The sequence below is a fragment of the Pectinophora gossypiella genome, chromosome 11 (assembly GCF_024362695.1).
Source record: "Pectinophora gossypiella chromosome 11, ilPecGoss1.1, whole genome shotgun sequence".
Classification (NCBI taxonomy): domain Eukaryota; kingdom Metazoa; phylum Arthropoda; class Insecta; order Lepidoptera; family Gelechiidae; genus Pectinophora; species Pectinophora gossypiella.
The window spans coordinates 12,987,265-13,005,015 of NC_065414.1; the positions used below are offsets into that span (position 1 = coordinate 12,987,265).

General features: G+C 36.0%; 1 protein-coding gene across 3 annotated transcripts in view; it reads left to right on the top strand.

Annotated features, from left to right (window-relative positions):
* Positions 1–408: 408 nt before the first annotated feature.
* The window catches only part of LOC126370552 (organic cation transporter protein-like), a 39,789-nt gene continuing 22,446 nt past the window's right edge, over positions 409–17,751 (top strand). For 2 of the 3 annotated variants that reach the window (XM_050015461.1, XM_050015462.1), the window contains exon 1: positions 409–669. The gene's annotated coding sequence lies outside the window, so the exon portion shown is untranslated. The remainder of the gene's footprint in view (positions 670–17,751) is intronic. The other variant, XM_050015460.1, reaches the window with a different exon arrangement.

A 17,751-nucleotide genomic window follows, 5' to 3' on the forward strand; every position in this document is an offset into this window, starting at 1 on the left:
AATTATTGGGTCATTGACTCTGTTTATTACGATGTATGGGTTATTAGCTCACTATAATATTATAAAGTGGATGTCCACTTTTACACTGATATAAAACCCAAACTTGAATGCACGACAACGCAATAAACAGTCGATTGCACGCTTACCATTCAAATTACTGAGTAATCTCAAAACCGGAGCGAACATGTGGTGCGTTCTTTTACCATACAAAATTTTAAATACTAATCCGACGTAATTTACTTAAGTATAAGTCATGCATTGCTTGGAAAGACGTGTCTGGGGGCGAAGTAAAGGTTAGGTAGAGGAGGAATGGAACGCGCGGCGACGATAACCTCATTTCGGCGTACGCGCGTAAAGTGACGTTTGCCGGGGTATGCGCTGCGGCGGCGCGCGGCGTCAACTTCCAGTGACGCGCGCCAACACGCGAGCGCGCGCGACGGTCCTCACACGGTGCACCGACCAACCGCCGGCCGGCCGCCTTTCAATAATCGAACACTGTTCTTTGCACAAATGCGAATACTGGCCAGCAAATTAAAAAGAAAAGAAAAAAGAAGTGCGTTCGAAAAGTGAACACGTGAAGAACTTTTGAGGTTATATCGATTTACATTCCGAGGACTATAGTGATGTGAAATAGGTCATGGTATACGATTATCTGTGATGCACTGCTATGTAAGTAAGCCCCCATTATTTTACTGTTTCATTAGTGTGTTTTCCCTGTTGTAGTCTGTCTAATATTATCGGCACCCTTATATCGATTTATAATAAATAATAGAACGCTGGTTATAGTGCTGCTCAAATTAATTGCATTTGGTTCGACGTGGTTAAAACCGTTCAAAAACGTACATCTTAATTGTCGCATAGTGAAACCGGCAACGCGCATGTCAGTACAATTGGATCACACATTCTTCGTACAACAATCCGGTTCAGTCGGACACATTGTTTTGAGTATTGTAAAATGTTGTAAGTCTTCCAGTGAATGAATGCATCTACGTACTTCTCAATTTACTTTAACGGTTAGGTAACGGGAATGCCTTGTAAATGAAGTTTATTTTTTATTTTTTTATATTCTCTTCTTTATTGTTATTTTTTCTATGACACTTCCGAATGTAAACTTAAAAGATTTTATTATATTAAAATCTGTAAAATCAATTCAAAAACTGAACGTTACCTACTTTTGTCAAGCCATATCATACGATTTCGCAGATTCTAAAAACAAATTTTACACGCTCGAATCATTTTCTGTTTTAATGACCATACATTGACGTATTGTGTATTTAAAAGGAAAATGTCTCCTTTTTGATTTTATCTTTTACAAGATTTATTTTAAACCTCGGGTCATTGAACCATACCTTCATACGCTCATCTTTGCAGACACCGCGTACAGTCACCTCCATAATTGAATTATCTTGACTTTAAGTCTAATATAATACGTAAGTATACTTAGCAAAACTTTATTAATACAACGTTTAATTAGTATCTTCTTTCTGACATAATACGCATTACTAAATAAGTTTATATTTTTTTATATAAAATCAGCAAGTGCAATTTACCTATACCCTATTTTTTAGCTTTCTGAAGGCACCATTATAATACCTACACCTATAGTTAGTAGATAAACTATATGTCTATCGCGACAAAGTTATCATAAAATTGTGCAAATATAACTGCTGTCATTGCAAGGGAGCTGTTTTAATCTATATATATAAATTACGTATAAAAGCGAAAGGTCACTCACTCACTGACTGATTGACTCATTCTTCACGAAGTTTCAGAAACTACAAGTGCTAGGAATTTCAAATTTTGCACGGGGTCCTTTTAGGGCGTAGGTGTCATTACGAAGTCTCAGAAACTATAAATGTTAGGAGTCTCAAATTTTGCATGGGGACTTTTAGGACATAGGTGATTTTGCGAAATTCTATTTCTTAAGGGGGGTAAAAAGGGGCAAAGTTTTTATGAAACTTCTATATAAGTACTTAGTTTTAATACTAGAGTTTCACGCGAACGAAATCGCGGACAACAACTAGTGATGTATAAAGTAGAGTCGGTCTTCAATTTAAAGAAATCCATTATTTCATTAATTTAAGTTTCAATGATAAGTATCGACTAGTAGCAGATAAATCCGAAGGGAAACCTTTCTCTGAACAAGTGGGCAGATTAATCAGCTGACTGGTATCAATGGCGGCGACAAATCGGCTAGACGGCTAGTCAGCCAAAACCTCGTCCGCACATTCCTTACATATACTACAACATTCTCATAATCCCGTTCTTCACACAGCTGAAGATTTGACGGCCCTGTGTTTTACAGAACCAACTCATGCATGTTTGAAAACCAGCCCAATACTGCAGGTTAGGTCACATTCCTCCGAAACGCATTTCTTGGTGATGTGGATTTCGTCACGATGTTTTCCTTCGCCGCTAGACGAAATCAAAAGCAAACTCAAAAATCATTGGCTTATGCCCATACTGGGATTCGTACATGTGACCTCGCGTTTTTACAACTTGGCAACCTGGGCTCTTGCACTTAGTACGGCGTCTAAATAAATAAGCGAATAGCCACAGTCGTCGTCAAGTTCACGATGTTTTGACTTAACGTACCACTGTTTAGTTATTTACATCCTACATCATATCACACAACGGACACTTCATACAAAAAACCTCGTTTTACACAGACATTAGGTACTCATTGAAGTCGCCGCGTACCCTTGACACTACCCGATGGCACCACCGGTAGTGTCAAGGGTATTATTCCGCGTGCCCATGGCACCACCGGGGTGCAAAAGGTACTATTCTTTTATATCGTGAAACCACCCAAATATAATAGGTTCAATAGAGGGAAAAAACAACTGCCAGAAAATATATATTTTAATGAAATAAGAGTGGGCGGAGACTTATCCATATTTTAAAACCTAAGTTTATCTAACGCATGACCTACGCTGATTTCAAGGCACGCGGAATAATACCCTTGACACTACCGGTGGTGCCATGGGCACGGAATAATACCCTTGACACTACCGGTGGTGCCATCGGGTAGTGTCAAGGGTCCGCGGGGAATTGAAGTAATGTCTGAGGGCTGCCATCTACAATACATAATGAGGGTCTTTGTATGCTACGTTCCTCAAAAACAATATAGATGGCGCTGTATACGCTGTATATATTTTTCTTCGTTTAACTTTCTAATTTCATAGATAACAGACAATACATTGTTTATCTTTTGGGTATAAATTATGATCAAAATAAATAGAAGCAATATAGGTAGCAACGTATTTCTATACATAATATGATCCAAATAACAAGCAACAATTATTTATTTTTATATATGCATTTGCCATTACATTGTATTTTAGAATAATGATGTGCCCAAGTAATGAGAAAATAGGTAATGGTCACGATAAAACAATACAATGCCATCTCTTTTGTTTTTGGTGAGCGTAGCTTGGAAAGTCTCTCATTGTGGAATGACTTATTTAGGTAGGTACCACTATTTTAAAGAAGCTGTTGTAATCATCAGTCACTACTTTTTCAGTTTATAAATAGGTTTTTTTTTCTCTTTATTCTTTTTTTTATATAGATAAGTGTTTTTGTAATATTTTTTAGTAGTTATTATTGTATGTCACAACATAACTAAATGTGCTGAGCGCTATAAGCTTTACTTCCATCAATATACTTACCACATTTATGACAATAAATAAAGATAAAGATAATTTATTTGCTTAAACATGAGTAATATAAATACAGATGACAGTGTTTACATTATAAGTTCTTCATGTTTGCCTTGCGGCGCACAAAATTTTAAGTAAGTACCTAGTATATTATCTATATAAATACATGCATCATGAAAAATACGACAATAGGTAAATGGAAACAGTTATTGATCATTAATTGCAGAATAAAATAAAAAAAAAAAGATAAATAATGATATGAAATTTCATTTCATTTCATATCACTGTTTTTAACACTGAACTGTTTTTAATGCTGCGCTGGTGGAAAGCGGGCAGTTGCCGTTCTTTATTTTTTATTCCATGATTATTCTGCTTACAGTACGGCACTGTATTCGTAACGCATACTTTGGACGTTTGTTTCAAGGACACCAACACGTTATCACATAAAACAGTTTCGACCCATACTCAGGAAGTTTAAATAAATACACTGCAATGTGCTATTGGGTTACTCAAATGCCTATCGTTGAGTGCTATAATTCGTTCCATTCCTACAGGCCTATTTTGTCACTGATAGGTTTACAATAAAAGCAATTTAAAATGGACACTTACCTAATTTCTAATAAAAAAATAAAAAAGGTATATAAGTTCTTCAATGCAGTGAACTAACATATACCTGCAGTGCTTCTATTTACGATTGTTTTTTAATGTTTTTCGGTAATCATAATCAGCGTTCACGTCGGAATCAAAACGAAACGATAATAAAGTACTTAGTTCTGAATTCAAATTCTGATACACGATAAATCTAGTACTTGATGAACATGGAAGTTAGCATTTGTTTGTATTCGGAAGTGCGATATGTGCTGAGGGACATTAAGGAAATAGAAGCATTGTACAGTCACGAGTACTAATATGGTATACACTTTGAAACCATGTCACATTAACTTTTTTGACAAATTACACCGTAAGTCTCATTAAATGTCAAATATGATAGTGCGACATGGTTCTAAAGTAGGTACATGATATTGCTCATTACTGTACACTGTACACTCTATAGGCGTATTAGGACACTCTTAAGTTAATGGTTGCTTAATAGACCACTGACTGTACCTTCATTACTAAACAAAAAGGATAGAACAGAAGTTTTATCCTTATCACCTTATCTTATATTTTATCAATCGAAATTAATATTACAGAGATAAACAAGATAATATTTATCTCTAACACTTGGTCACTTCTTTTATCAGTTAGCTCATCAAATACATCACTGTCAAAATTTGACATGATATATAGAATTGATTAGTGATTAGTGAAAAACGATAAGTGACAGGCCCAAAAAAGACATAGTAGAGTTATTTCATAAATCAATCGCCTGTTCAACACATGCACTTAAAACGAGAGGTAAACACTTTTTGACGCGAGTGTAGTTACGATTCGTGCCGTCACATTTACACATTTTTATTTTTACTTAGCAACAACAGTAAAGCTATTGTTTGAAGGTTACGTCTGCTAAAGGCCCGATTCCTCCAAGTAGTTAGGGTTACCACCTTTGTCTAACGGGAATACAGTTCTTTTTTTGCAATTGTCTAAAATAGGAGTCATTATCATCATCTCCCTAGCATTATCCCGTTTTTCACAGGGTCCGCTTAACTAACAGCTCAACGCCCAGTTGCCTACTAAACAGCGAAGCCCGTTGGTAACATTATAACAATTACACATAACATATTTAGTAACATTTTTTGCTACTGTCAACTTATTGTAACCAGAGACAATGGAAAAAAAATCTTTTCACTTCTATTGAACACAAATGTTGCATTATATTGATGCAGCTTGTATCAATGGATTTCTTTTCAATATACCATTCTTTTGTTATGTTTTAGTAGATCTCTTTTACTAAAATGTGATTCGATTTTGTTAACAGACTATTTTTTATTTCGACAGTAATATTTTTTTTCGCCATAAAAGACACTGATGTTTTTTTTCTTGGCAATAATAAAACTACATGAATCTTATTAAATAATTCTTTCACATTATAGAATAAAGAATCTACTCAAACTCTAAATTAATATCGAACGATTTGTCTTCATAAAATGATAAAATATAGATATCGAAACAACGAGTTTCATTATTAAATATTTAATAATACATATTTATTATTTAAAGCAATGAAGAGTCGATTGAACTTGTGAGTAATTGAACAGATTTAATATATTTTATTCGTCGTATTTTATCCCAAATAATCCGCATGTATTTAATCGTAACTGAGTACGTTCCATAGCAATGGGACTTCCTTGACAGCCTCCGTGGTCTAGTGGTTAGAGCGTTAGGCTCACGATCTGGAGGTCCGGGTTCGATTCCCGATGGGGACATGGTCGAAATCACTTTGTGAGACTGTCCTTTGTTTGGTAAGGACTTTTCAAGCTTGAATCACCTGATTGTCTGAAAAAGTAAGACGATTCCGTGCTTCGGAGGGCACGTTAAGCCGTTGGTCCCTGCTATTAGCCGTAAAAGTATCTCCACCAACCCGCAGTGGAGCAGCGTGGTGGAGTATGCTCCATATCCCCTCCGGTTGATTGAGGGGAGGCCTGTGCACAGCAGTGGGACGTATATAGGCTGTTTATGTATGTATGTACCCATAACATCCGGTAAGTAATGCATGCCATCCGATGCAAATCTACAATAAGTCACGTAAAAAAAATGAAATTAGTTACGGTTCAGCAAAAACACGCTGATAGCCGTGACTATAAATAGTTTTGAGCGTAGAACGCGGTGCTAAATGCGACTTAAACATATAAACGTATTGTTGGTATGATAGCCGTGTTCGGAGAACGCGTGGCTTACGTCGTAGTGTCACGGGTTTGAATCCCGGCTCGGGCTTTGAACCTCTAAACTCGCTAGTTACAAAGTATAGTGTACAGTCATGAGCAATATCATGTACCCACTTTAGAACCCTGTCGCATTATCATATTGCCAAGAAAAAAAACATCAGTGTCCATTATGGCGAAAACAAATATTACTGTCGAAATAAAAAATAGTCTGTTAACAAAATCGAATCACATTTTAGTAAAAGAGATCTACTAAAACATAACAAAAGAATGGTATATTGAAAAGAATTTGATATTTACGTAATGTAAATAAATAAATAAATAAATAAATATTTGACATTTAATGAGGCTTACGGTTTATATTGTCAAAAAAATTAATGTGACATGATTACAAAGTATATATATTAGTACTCGTGACCGTACATAAGCACACATGCCACAGATTTTTTTGTATGGCAACTTTTTTTTTACATGACTTATTGTATTGTTGGCCGAACAAATGGGGAGCGCTGAGGGTTCTCACCCGGCATAAAATTTAAGATAACAGGCCTGTTAACGACGGCCTCTTTGGTCGTCCTTAGTTTTGTTTTTTTTATACATATTATTGTCATACTTATACGTTCTGATGTTTTTTAAAATGTCAATGTCAGTGTTTTTTGGTTCTAATAAATCAGTTTACAATGTTTTGGCTTTCGTGATATTTTTACCGTACGCGCTCTCAACAAGGCTTGTGGGTGCCTAGTTGGGCGTGAACATAGGCTCAGGGCATCGTCTGAGAGAAAAATATTGGAAACAATATTTGTGGGTTGTCACGTTCTTATCACGCGAATCAAATAGGTTGTACTTACTAGGGTAAATAAAACGGTATATAGAAATAAAACCAAGTTTATTGACATTAAATCCCTAGCAAGTACATAGATCGGATCTCTGGGTCGCAGGTAATTTGATACTGGCTGAGCAACCTTGGTGCAGTAGGAAAACTACCACTTCCCTGTAACTCTTCCCACGACGACACGGGGTACACCGGCGCGCGCAGCGGGGCAGCAGAAGCGGTGGGGTAAGTATAGGACCGAAAGTGGATCCAGCGGGTTGTAGAACCCGAAAGGTGAAACGGTGCAGGTAAGTACAGGACCGGTAGTGGGTCCAGCGGTTGCTGAACTCGAAGGGTGAACCCTGGAACCCGGAATTAGTCATTTCAAGAATTGTCCGAATTCCCAGTCTGACTGCCACATGCCGATTCCTTAGCTTGATTGAAGATGGGAAGTGGATAGCAAGCAAGCTTAGCAATCTAAGATGTGGCTGTCAGCAAATTACACACAATAAAAGTGAATTTAGCAAAATAAATTTAGAAAAAGAACAAAGAACAAGATAAATTTATGGTAGGTAGTTGTTTTAAAAACTATCTAACAAAATAGTAAAATTGAATATTTTAAGCTGAATAATTTTAATAGTAACGATATTAAACGTATTTTGTACATTATTATTGTTCCATTTAAGAATTATTTAAACAAGGAAAGTACTTAGGTACAAAGATAACTTTAAGTTGGTTAAGTAGAATTAATTTAGAAAAATTGACAATTTAAATGTTGTTTTGAACATAAAAGATTGCTAATTATGATATAAAATAAGTACTAAAGCGTGAAAATACATTTACACGATGATTATGAAAAATGACAGTCATGCAATGAACAAAGAAAGCATGTACTAGTCTACGTTGATATTTAAACTAATAAAAATAGTAATTGCTACACTTACCCAATTAATGGGGATAACACAACACTATAAATTATTATATCGTAGACAAAATTAGTAAAAAAACGTATTTAAAAAATATACGAGTAATCGAGGTGTTCTCGCTACAAAGGCAGAAGGATTGTGTCGAACATCCGACCGGAAGAGTAACGGCTCGGCTGTGGAATGTAGGTACGGCTACCTACGCAATGTGATAATTATTAAAGTCGTACAATATTAACGGAATTATTTTGTAATTAGATATGTTTTGTTAAATTAATTAGTATATGTTTATTTATGTAATAATATTTTAGTTTTAAGCAGTAGTTTTTAAGTGTTTTCAATGATAACTTTTTGATAGTTCCTAACAGAAAAACAAGAGCAATTACACTCAGTAGTAAAACGCGGCAGGCGTTACATACCCCCCTTTTTTGGGTAGGATTTTCGCTAAGAAAATCCGCTGACTAAAATGTAACCTAGTCTGTCCTTCTTACTATTGACCATTCTAAAAATTACGTGGTACACATTCATTTCAACCCTTCCATTCACCCCCTACTTTCTTTCATCCCTTTCACACACAAACAGTTATCTTATTTAGTTTTAAGTGACTGCGTCCTTTTCAAAAAGAGTACTAGACTTTTAACCGCAGCTTAGTACTCACACGTAATCAATAGGAGATTTAAGGTAACCGTTTTTTTTTTTTCTTTTTATAGTATAATTTTCTTATCTTCGGGGTAGGGCCGAAGATAAAATAAATAGAATGTCCTAGGGGTAGGGCCTGGAGATTCAATATTTTTTTTTTGTAAAAAAAAAATTAGAAATACTATATATAAGTAAATATATTTAAGACGGTAGGTAGTTTTAGTAAGTAAGACATTGTTTTAGGCTAGTTTTGGATTTTTTAGTATAGTTTTAGTAAGTGTAGTTTTAGTTTTTTTTTTTTTTTTAAGGTAGTATGTAAGGTATTTTTAGAGAATATTAGAAGATATTAGAAGACGCATGCCATGCTCAAAATTTAAGTTTTTGGCAGGCCTAAGGCGTTTGATGGTATTACACATCAATCTCTTGACTGACTCTTACAGTCTGCTCGAGAATTAGTAAGCAGCTGGGGGATTCTATGTTTTTCTCTCACTTCCATCCCAGCAAGGAAGTTTTGTAAATATAGAAAGTTTTATTTTAGTTAGGTAATTTTTTGTTTATTAAGTTTAGATATAATTATTTAGAATAGTTTGTAAGTTTAATATCCTTGACATGCCATGTACCTCTTCATAAAGGAGTTCATCTTTCTGAAGTGATAAATATTTAATTGGACGAGACATCTCTATTACTTTATGTTTAAATTGTAATTAGTTTAGTTGAATAGTTATTTTTTTGAGTAAGTGTTGCAAGTACCTGAAGTCTTAATAACTAAAACACAACAAACGGCAGAAGGAAAATAACAAGAAAACAAATGCTACTATCAAAAGTACACAACAATTAAAACACAGGGGTAGACAGAGGTTGGCAGTGCAAAATCAAAGTTTTCCTTCTGTGCGATGTGGTAGGTTCGATTTTGAGTTTTTAATTGTATGCAATCACCTTGAAAGAGAATTAGTTAGGTATTCCCACAAAGCAACCACAGCACACAAAAGTTGCAGTTACAATTCACTTAAAGCTAGACAAAATAATCAGACCAACACCAAAGATGACCAAAAATGCTAAAACCAGCAAAAAGGATACTCAGCTCAGTATTTCCTTAGTTGGGCGCCATTGTCACGTTCTTATCACGCGAATCAAATAGGTTGTACTTACTAGGGTAAATAAAACGGTATATAGAAATAAAACCAAGTTTATTGACATTAAATCCCTAGCAAGTACATAGATCGGATCTCTGGGTCGCAGGTAATTTGATACTGGCTGAGCACCCTTGGTGCAGTAGGAAAACTACCACTTCCCTGTAACTCTTCCCACGACGACACGGGGTACACCGGCGCGCGCAGCAGGGCAGCAGAAACGGTGGGGTAAGTACAGGACCGAAAGTGGATCCAGCGGGTTGTAGAACCCGAAAGGTGAAGCGGTAGAGGTAAGTACAGGACCGGTAGTGGGTCCTGCGGTTGTAGAACTCGAAGGGTGAACCCTGGAACCCGGAATTAGTCATTTCAAGAATTGTCCGAATTCCCAGTCTGACTGCCACATGCCGATTCCTTAGCTTGATTGAAGATGGGAAGTGGATAGCAAGCAAGCTTAGCAATCTAAGATGTGGCTGTCAGCAAATTACACACAATAAAAGTGAATTTAGCAAAATAAATTTAGAAAAAGAACAAAGAACAAGATAAATTTATGGTAGGTAGTTGTTTTAAAAACTATCTAACAAAATAGTAAAATTGAATATTTTAAGCTGAATAATTTTAATAGTAACGATATTAAACGTATTTTGTACATTATTATTGTTCCATTTAAGAATTATTTAAACAAGGAAAGTACTTAGGTACAAAGATAACTTTAAGTTGGTTAAGTAGAATTAATTTAGAAAAATTGACAATTTAAATGTTGTTTTGAACATAAAAGATTGCTAATTATGATATAAAATAAGTACTAAAGCGTGAAAATACATTTACACGATGATTATGAAAAATGACAGTCATGCAATGAACAAAGAAAGCATGTACTAGTCTACGTTGATATTTAAACTAATAAAAATAGTAATTGCTACACTTACCCAATTAATGGGGATAACACAACACTATAAATTATTATATCGTAGACAAAATTAGTAAAAAAACGTATTTAAAAAATATACGAGTAATCGAGGTGTTCTCGCTACAAAGGCAGAAGGATTGTGTCGAACATCCGACCGGAAGAGTAACGGCTCGGCTGTGGAATGTAGGTACGGCTACCTACGCAATGTGATAATTATTAAAGTCGTACAATATTAACGGAATTATTTTGTAATTAGATATGTTTTGTTAAATTAATTAGTATATGTTTATTTATGTAATAATATTTTAGTTTTAAGCAGTAGTTTTTAAGTGTTTTCAATGATAACTTTTTGATAGTTCCTAACAGAAAAACAAGAGCAATTACACTCAGTAGTAAAACGCGGCAGGCGTTACAGGGTGGATAGCGATAAGCGCTGAATGAGGAAATTCATGGGCCACGCCGGCGGGGTCGATATCGGGGTGTACGGCAACAGGGGGGACTAAAAAGGCTACATAGAAGCAAAGCATTTGATATTTACGTAATGTAAAGTATTATGCAATGTCTAACAACAATGCTGCTAATTAGATAAATTGGTTTAAAGCGTTATTTTACCCCTAATCTTGTAAGGTCGCAGTGACCTATTGGGCTGAGTAAGGACGAACCGTTTCACGAAATAATAATAAATCAATTAAAGATAAATTACCGTTCTTTTTTTAATATGCCCCTCCCCAATCCGAGTCTCACGATGTCTACATTCGCGTTTCACCACATTGTATATTGTTCTTTAGTCTTCACTTTTGTCTCACTCTTTCGTTAGCGGTTGCCGACTAAACATTAGGTATAGTAGGAGCGGGTAAATGCTTTTTATGTTTCGTTTTCCATACAATGCGGGAAAGATAACAACATTTGTATACTACCTTTTCGCCCCGTGACACCATTAAGCAGAGGTAAGAGGGGTAAGCAGAGACTATAGAATTCCATTTGCTTCGATCCTGACACACTTCTCTTGCTTCCTCCACATTCATCAACCGCTTCATACACGCACGCCTGTTCAGAGTAAATCGTATTAAACCTTTTCTAAGGACATCTCCAATTTGGTCATCGTAAGTCCTTCTCGGTCTTCCTCTGCCAGCCCTACATCATATTATACATCAACTGTTGGCAACACCAACACAATTTAAAAATAAAAAATATAGTTTGTTAGTCTGACGTCACTTCCTGTTACATTTCGTCCATCATCGTTGTAAGCTCCATTGTTGCTCGCATAATTTACGCGAAATAAAAGTGTTTATTCAAGTCTCTGAGTGTTTTAATTAGTGCAGTGAAAGCAGCTCAACCTCACCATCTACACATACAGTCCACTAGCCCCAGCTGACATCAACTTTCGCTTTATATACCGCTTTTGCAATTCTATTATCCTACATCCGCCGTTACCACCCCACCCCTAAATAATATGTATGGTACATATTATATACTCCACCCCGAAATAATATGTTCTCCTCTTCTTCTTCTCTGGTATCAGGGTTATTATTGAGCCGCCGAAGGCCCCTGACATGACTCATATAACGACTACTTACTTACATCAGTAAATCAAGCACGATCATCTTACTTTTGGACAATCAGTCAATCAATCAATATTTTTTTCTATATGTAATCTATCTATGTACCTACCAAATTTCATCAAAATCGGTGTAGTAGTTTTGGCGTAAACAGAAAAGCGTAACAGACAGACCTGACATTTATAATATCAGAAGGGATTCGATAACAGTGATCCCGTTGATGTCTTTTGTATGTAGAAACAATAAGCATAAAAAAATACTAAAAATAAGAAAATAGTATCCAATTTGTATGAAAATTCCAATAAATTGTTTAGTTATAGGACAACTCATAAGTATCACAAAATAATTTGAGTACAAGAGGAGAGACAAAAGTTTTTTCCATCACATTTCCTAATTTCTGGGATAAAAAATCTATTCTACATATATTTCTTAGGTCTCAAACTATCTCCAATAATCTCCATACTTCATCAAAATCGGTTCAGTAGTTTCAGCGTAACAGGCAGGCAGAGTTACTTTCACATTTATAATATAAGAGTGGATACATTGGTAATTTTGATGCTTAAAATAAAAAATACACATTAAGTTTATTAGGTCATCGTAACTCGTAACATCGTAATCGGACTAACTCCGCCACAAATCATTTAAAAACACGCCTGCAATCAAATTTAAACATAAAAACTTCTATCGAGTTGAATGACCGATCTCATCAATCTTGCTGTCTGGGTTATTAATAATAACATTGTGCAATGGTTGGCAGACCTAGGTCGATGTGCAGATTTTCATTGCGAGGGAACCACGGGGCTCCCGTGGGTATCCGTACGAAACGATTATGTATCACGTAAGGGGGTGGTCCTCATTGCAAAACTCTTTACGATAGTTATCATATTTCACACCTACCTAACCTGAAGTTCCAGGTTTTAACAGAAACAACTGCTTGAATTTTGAACTCAAAACAGTTTCTTTTTCTTTCTCGGGTATTTCTTTATAATATGGAAGTGGCCGTATTATCAACCTGCCCACACACCGCACTTATTAAAGATTCATATTTATATCCTTCCGAGTACTTGCTGAGTAGAGGTTGTGGTTTAGTTCTTTCAAGGCACGGTTTTTCAGAAGGTTCCGCGCTGTATTACTGACTTAATGCATGCCGGGTAATTTTGCCGGATAGCCGGGTACCCGGCACGGAGTAGCGCCGGGTACCCGGCCACCGGATACCCGGCAAAAGTAGGATCCGGTGCATCACTAGTTATTATTGAGCATTCACACAGCTTACATGGTTCATGTAACAACTGCTTACTTACATCAGTAAATGGTAACCCGGACTTTCCGAAGCACGAATAATTTTACTTTCGAATAATAAGGGACTTACCAATCGGCGTTGCCCAGAACCACGATAGATGGCGTTGTTAAATTTCTACTTCGTTTAAACTTCTACTTTCATGGATAACAGATATAAATGCATCTTTTATCTTTGTTTTTGGGTATAAATGATGGCCCTTTTTATTTCACCAAGGTACAATTACAACTTCCACCCATTATTATTCTGATCAAAATAAAGAGAAGCAATATAGGTAGCAACATTTACTTTTATTGAGGAGCTCGGTGGCGCAGCGGTAAACGCGCTCGGTCTGCGATTGTTGAAGTAAAGCAACTTTCGCAGAGACCGGTAATAGGATGGGTGACCACAAAAAAATAAGTTTTCATCTCGAGCTCCTCCGTGCTTCGGAAGGCAAGTTAAGCCGTTGGTCCCGGCTGCATTAGCAGTCGTTAATAACCATCAATCCGCACTGGGCCCGCGTGATGGTTTAAGGCCCGATCTCCCTATCCATCCATAGGGAAGGCCCGTGCCCCAGCAGTGGGGACGTTAATGGGCTGGTGATGATGATGACTTTTATATATGCTTCGGCCATTAGATTACATTTTGTATAATTATGTACCCCAGCAATGAGAAAATAGGTGATTATCACGTTAAAAGTGAACAACGCCATCTATCGTGTGTTTCGGGAACGTCGATTGGAATGTTCCTCATTACGTAGGTAAACAGTTTGTAATGTTTATTCCATATTAATGTTTATTATGTGTTATTGCATGTTCTGTTTTTATCTGTTACTGTGGTGTCTAAAATAAAAGTTAATTTCTTTCTTGCTAATGTCCTAACTCGTAACCAAACTAGGGATCACAAGTGATTTTTGTAATTTATCCCAAAAGGGATTCGAACCCGGGACCTCCGGAACGTAAGCCCAACGCTCAACGACTGGACCACGAGGGGCGGTTAACTTACTAAAAATATATATTAACTTTTGAACCCCACATTTCTCCCATCTGCTTACTCTTAAAACGTCTCCAAAGTACATTCCTGAATACTGAACCATACATTATATTATGTTCAACAGCTGTTTAAAAAGTTCTCACGAGAAATGTCACGTACGTGTACACGCGTATTATCCCAAACGGTATGGGCAGAGCCACAAGTAAATTAAAAGTCAATTTGCAACCACTTTTGATTCCAAACTTCAGATCAGATGGAATATGCAACTTATTCTTCTTTCGTGTGGGTTGTGAGGTGGATTACCAACCCCATCAACCCAGATGTCAGGGTTATTATTGAGCCGCCATAGTCCCCTGACTTGACTCATGTAACGATTATGTACCTACATCAGTAAGTAATAACCGGGACGAAGGCTTAACGTACCTTCCGAAGCACGGATCATCTTACTTTTGGACAATCAGGTGATCAGCTTGTAATGTCCTTACCAAACTAGGGATCACAAAGTGATTTTTGTGATATGTCCCCACCGGGATTCGAACCCGGGACCTCCGGATCGTGAGCACAGCGCTCAACCACTGGACCACGGAGGCCGTCAAAGAATCATCGTCAAGGAATATGCATGATTAGATCAAATAAAAACCTAACATATTCAAAATGAAATCAGAAATCGAAATCATTTATCCAACGTATTTATTATGAATAAACTTATTTAAAGTCAGTTTAACATTTTTTAATCTCTAGGAACACATCTTTTAAATCAATGCAGGTATACATTACAAGTTATTTAATAATTAGAGGAACACATTTAATACCAGGTATTTTTATAATTTAGGTAATCATTAATCTTATAATTAGCTTTTTTACTTAAATCTTCACATGAGCTTAAATTTTGCCAAATGCTTTGATACTCCAGTTAATGGCCCCAACTCCTGCAGACACTTAATTTTATTTTAAGTTATACCCGTCATTTTCTTATCCGCTTAAAAGGAAAGGGACGGATTTTAACGGGTTAATTTTAAAACGAATGAAATGAATGAATAACCCAAGCGAATCAAATAGGTATCTCGCTGGTATGCCACCCGTTTGACGTGTACTATTTACTTAATTATGTCGGTTTATTGGCCGATGTAAAATTTTTAGAGGGTTGTTTTAGATATCTGCCTAAAATTGACGTGTTTCATAAATTTTACCTGTCCCTTTCTTTTACAGCGGATATGAAAATGACAAGTATGACTTAAAATTAAATTAGATGGTGTGTACAGGAATTAGCGCCATTATTCATTAACAAAATGGCAACGACAATTTAATTTCAAATCAATAAAAAATATACTTATACTTCCATGTAGTGCGTACACGCACGATCAGTTCGTATGACCAACGGCAACAGGTCAATCATAAATTGAACAAAGTAATTGATCACGACTATTCAATGTTAAACTGATTTAGCATGTCCCGGTCAAGGGTTTGAAACAGATGGTTATTTAGTTGGTCATCACTTCGCCAGGTCATGCGACCTCCTTAGCAGTAGTTTTAGGTGAATGAGACTTTCGTTATGTAAAAAATAACGATTCAAGGGTGTTAGTGACAGAATCCTAACGAAAACATTGAGGGATGATTCAGGCTATGATTCTGAGTTGATATCAAGTGGAATTTTCGGTCGCATGGAACGGAAAATAATTTAAAAGACACTAAAATTTTCATGAATTTTCCGATAGAAAAATCCACTTGATATCAACTCAGAATCATGGTCTGAATCATCCCCCCCAGTATTTGTTACGATGTCATTAACACCCTATCTACTTGTATGGCTACTTGTATGTATGTACTTGTACAGAATATAATAATATGTGACATCGAAACAAATACTGAGGGGGATGATTTAGCTCATTATTCTGAGTGGCATTTTGCATCACAAAAGTATAGAATTTAAAAAAAAAACACTAAGACATACATGAATTTTGTGACAGAAAATTCCACTTGATATTTAATCAGTATCATGGTCTGCATCAACCTCCTCAGTATTCGTTATAATATCACTAACACCCTGTATAGTATGTACATACCTATAGTTTTTCGAATGTAATGCGGAACCGATTTCAATGGTCAACACGTAAGCTATAACACCATTAGAGGTCGTCAAACACTCAAGGTCATGGTTTTATTTTTAAAATAGACAATGCCATGTGACCTTTCGTTAATTATAATTAGTTTCTTATTAGAGTCGCTTCATCGTTTTAATTTTTCTGCTGGTTGTCACGCTTCTTATCCTCTGTCTTAAAATAGATGAAGTTTTTAATTCAATAACAATTCGTTTTACAAGTACAGTTATGAGCAATATAATGTACCCCCTTTAGGACTATGTCGCACTAACATATTTGACATTCAGTGAGACTTACAGTTCAATTTGTCAAAAAAGTTAATGTGACATGGTACCAAAGTGTATACATACTCGTGACCGTATCTTCTCCAAAAGTCTGTCGTTAAACTGCTGCTTAACCCATTTTGCCATAGAAAACTACTTATAAAACGATAACACTCCGACCCGCACCAATCGTATTTAGTTACCGACCTCACCCCCTCTGGGTATCTACGTATCTGCAATTTTTTTGCTAAAATAATTTGTGTCTTATTGACAACAGCAAAAGGTGCAAATCAGATTCGCAAAAAATTCTAGATACGTCAGTTTGCGACATCAACGACGGTTTATCCACTTATTAATTTTTAATCTATAAAATCACGTGTTAATCTGATGAAATTTTTGTACAACATTGCTCTGTACAGTTCTACATTTATATTCCCAAAACACCGTATCTAATCGGAAAACGTGGTAATATGCACTATTACGAGTACCTATGTATAATTAACTTAACTACATACGTCACTACTCACTTATAGATCCTTCTTTTAGTGTAATATTTCTTTCTTTCATTGTTTTATTTCTGCTTTCAATGTGTAAAACCAAGTAGTTTTTCTTTTTGTACTCTTTATTTATTTTTTTTTTAAATTTATTGTGCGGGTACTCGCGTTTCACT